Below are 4,002 nucleotides of genomic sequence, written 5' to 3'. Positions count from 1 at the left end.
CCCAACGGGTGCCAGCGAGCCGTAATATCAGTCCCGTTAAATTCAAAGAAGCCAATGGGGCCGTGAACCCAAAACGACGGGAAACAAACACATTCTTGGTGTCCTTTACGTCTGCCCCGTATCACCAAACAGTCGCCAAAACCCATAGAAATAGAGCTTCAATGTTCCGATAAATTACGTCTTCTCGCCGCCACATAAGATCAGTGAAAAGTTATGCATCCAGTTGTAGAGTGTAGACGTCGGAGGGTCATACATTTTGCATTTCTTCCCACCCAAAGATTCGGTGCCAGATCAAAGGGGGGGGGGGGGGCAGCGGTGTAATGACCAAGTGGTTGGCGCCTTCTGTTCCAACGTGGAGGCCCGGTCTAGATCCCAGTTGCGCTATGTTCCCTGAGCGCTAGCATCGTCTTTGCAGATGCTGGCACTCCATTGAATGGTGGGCATTGACATGTGTCAGGTTCCTTAAAACCCAAATTGGTGACGGATCCTTGCCTTCCATACTGGTGCATTCGTGCATGAATAGTTTGGCCTAGGCATGTGCTTTGTATTTAAGCAATAGCCTAGGAACGAGCGTTGTTTATATATATATATATATATATATATATATATATATATATATATATATATATAGCGCGTCAAGTGAAAGTGGAACCAAGTGGAATTATAGTCTGAAGGTGTTGCTGGTTATCTGATGTTCTTTCTGGCTTCAGGCATAGTTTGAGGTAGGCGGCCATTCAGTTGCTCATCAAACAACGGTTCATTTCGTACAAATAAATACAGTGTATTTTATCTTCCAAGCACGGTAGAGCGCCGTGTTTGGAAGACAGTGCAATAACTTAGAAAAGAGCTCAATTCCCACAAGATATCACGAAAGGCTGGACTCGGTAGTCTCTTCGCTATGGCATAGCCTGCGCTTCGTTTCCCTCATGCCGCGCGCGGTGATGTCGCCACCGAGGGCGGCGCGGCCGGTCTACGACCGACCACAGACCGTCAGTCGCGCCATGGCCGCGACCTGGCTAGGCGGCGATGGGCCTCGGACAAAGCCTACTCGCAGATGTACGGCTTCTTGTGGTGGCAGGAGACGTCGTGCCACGTGATTTGGTCGCCGGGGTAGAACCGGTTGAGGATGGCCAGGCAGTTTCGTCGCCCTCGCGGTTGTCGGGCTGCGGCACGCCGCGGCCGCCGGTGCGGCTCCAGTTCAGCGGCTGCACCTGCTGGCCGCTGGCCCACTGGAAGCTGTTCTGGCCCGTCCGCTGGCCGCTGGTCCAGATGTACGGGATGTCTGCGGCGAAGAGACCCGGCGTCAGGCCAGTTTGGCCGCTAGCGCGCAGGGTCACACAGAACACACGGAAGCTTGAGGTGATCCCAGTTCATGATAACCACAGCTTTAACAGGACAAGGCCCCTGAAAGCCTTGCCTCAAAACGTCTCTGAGCGGATAGCTCTGAGCATGCTATACGTCTCTGCACGTCTGAAGCCCCGCGTCTCCCGAGCACTCACTGTCGCTGGCGATCTCGCCGACGATCTGCTGATTCTTGCCGGCCGTCTCCAGCGAGACGAGACGCTGGTTGCGACGCTGGCAGGCGGCGTTGGCTTGACCCCAGGAGAACTTGGCGTTGCGGCCGACAGCCGGGTCACGCCACGAGTAGTACAGACCGCCGCCTGCGCACACGCACGGGTCAGCGGCCGCCGCTCAGGTCAGCGCCGGTCACATCAGTAGTACAGACCGCCGCCTGCGCACACGCACGGGTCAGCGGCCGCCGCTCAGGTCAGCGCCGGTCACATCAGGCCATCAAAGGCGAGTTCAGGTCACCGGACAAAAGGTCAGGTCACTGGGGGCAGGTAGAGTTTTGGGGTATTCCATCGAATCACTAGAGGTCACGTCGGATTACTGGGAGCAGGCCCGCTCACAGCGGATGAGACCAGGACACCAGAGTTTACGGGGTACTAGCTGCCAGATAGGATTACCGGCGATTAAATCGGATCAATGGATGTCAGATCCGGTCTGATCAAGTGACTGCGGGGAATATCCGGTTATCGAGAGTAGGTTCGGATCACCGAACTCACAACAGATCATCGGTGGTTCTCGTCTGGTTTCTCGCGTCTTATGCTGTGTTGCTTCTAAACCGGCTTTCCTTCCAACCAGTGTTTACATAAGCTAAGGAGGATGGTACGTCACCACAGTAAAGTAAAACACGACTAAATCACGTATGTTGCGCCATGGCACACAGTAACTTGCTTTCAAAGAGCCTGTAAGAAAACCAAGAGGGAGTAAAGTTTGCAAACATTTTCATGCGGCGTGATTGTTTTTACGCAGTTTATAAGTACGAGGGATTGTTTGAAGAAAAACAAAGTCAGAAGTAGGGTTTCTGATAGTCGACTCATATAGAGTCCCCGGATATACCATCGGACGAGATCGGGTCACGGGGCATGATTGTATAGCTGGATGTCACAGCTGGTCTTCACGGATCAGACCAGAGCTCCCCTGCACCAGGACTGGGCCACCAGAGGTAAGGTGACCACCGACGGCCTCGATCCACCAGGATCAGCGTCTTCCAAAATAAATCCACACCTAGATTTAGAGCTCAAAGCCGACTTGGTTATGGATACGCACTGGGCCGTTCGTACATTTCGTTGCGCATTGGGGGGGTGATTTTTTTGTAGGGAGTAATAGAAGTGTAACGCTGGGTAGGTGGCGGCTTGCGCGCCGTTATGCCCAGGTGTGGTTGCTATATAACGGAAAAATCATTTTATGAATGTCTAAAACCTTTATGACGGATAGACAGTTTTATAGTAACAAGCAATGCGCCGGTGACCTGTTACGCATCTTAAGTTCGTTCAGCGTCCAAACGGACACATTTTGGGGACATGTGCCTAACACAGGGTAATAGGGAGAAGGATTTCACCAGTGACCGATGCGTGACGAACGTGAGGGGATTGAAAATTGCCAAAAATGCGTAACGTGATTTATGGGTGGCTTCCACAAAGATCAAAACGCTGATGTTAGATCTAATTAGCGTTTTAGTGTGAGTGAAATGCCACCTTGCACCAACCTGATAGTGACTACAATACGTGCTTGAGATGGCCTAGATATATGAATTAGTTGTAGCCCGTATTACGTATTGGGTTGGCGATGCCAAGAAAGGGGATTTCGTGCTCCAAAACGCCCAATATTTTGCACAAACTTTAAGAGGCAGTCTGTTGCGGCCACCGAACGGCACGCATGGGATCTAAAGATGTTGTCCGCTGAGGCGAGCAGGACTTGGCCAAGCTGACAGCAGGAGGACGCTGCAAGCTGCTGTCACTACTCTGCTGCGGCGGGCCCCTGATTCTGCACGACATTCTGCTGAGCGGAAGTTCTGCTGGGGCCGGAAGAAGTTCCGCGGGCGCTGGGGGACGCCTGAAACCGGAACTGAGGGCAGCCAGGCCCAGCAGGGCAGCGCAGATGCAGCAGAGAGAGGGTTCTCATCTGTCGACACGCCCCGGCCGAGCCACAGCGCAGTCAGGGGAGCGGCCGCCACCCACACCAAACTGCACCACACTGACCATGCCAGACTGCACCAGGTCAGCCAGTCAGCGCCAGATAGTTCAGCAGCACAATACTGCCTCAACGGCTGTTGTCGATCACTGATCGGCTCTCAGTCGGACAAGTTCCAGTGTTTCCATGCTCACCGCGTATTCTGTTCAGCTTAATCGCAAAGCGGTGTCTGGTAGCACAGTATAAAAAGCATATGACACCTCCGGCCGCCAGCCACCGCTATGGCCTACAATTTACCGATGGCATAGCGAGAGAGTGGTTCCCCAGGTCGCTGCACCTGTTCGCTGTCCCTGCAGCCAGTTGGGTCTCCTATTCCCAGGCCGCGGCGCGCCGCTGCTTACCTTGGTGAGAAGGCGATCGGTAATGGATGCCTGGCAGCGGCGGGCGGCCGTTTATATATGGACGGAAACGGTGGCTGGGCAGGCGGCGGCGGTCGGCCTTGCCCCGGCGGTGGCGCGTGCCGCA

General features: G+C 54.0%; 1 long non-coding RNA gene across 1 annotated transcript; it reads right to left on the bottom strand.

Moving 5' to 3' along the window:
• Nucleotides 1-1,255: 1,255 nt before the first annotated feature.
• Nucleotides 1,256-3,340, bottom strand: LOC119109670 (uncharacterized). Its single transcript, XR_005095448.1, has 3 exons — nucleotides 3,308-3,340; nucleotides 1,500-1,661; nucleotides 1,256-1,282 (listed from the first exon to the last, which is right to left on the bottom strand). It is a non-coding gene; the product is annotated as an uncharacterized LOC119109670 (long non-coding RNA).
• Between the last annotated feature and the right edge of the window lie 662 nt (nucleotides 3,341-4,002).

The sequence above is a fragment of the Pollicipes pollicipes genome, unplaced genomic scaffold (assembly GCF_011947565.3).
Source record: "Pollicipes pollicipes isolate AB1234 unplaced genomic scaffold, Ppol_2.1 Scaffold_7231;HRSCAF=8579_pilon_pilon_pilon, whole genome shotgun sequence".
NCBI classification, from domain to species: Eukaryota; Metazoa; Arthropoda; class Thecostraca; order Pollicipedomorpha; family Pollicipedidae; genus Pollicipes; species Pollicipes pollicipes.
Note: the sequence above shows the minus strand (reverse complement) of the source record. Positions and strands in the feature narration are given on the sequence as shown.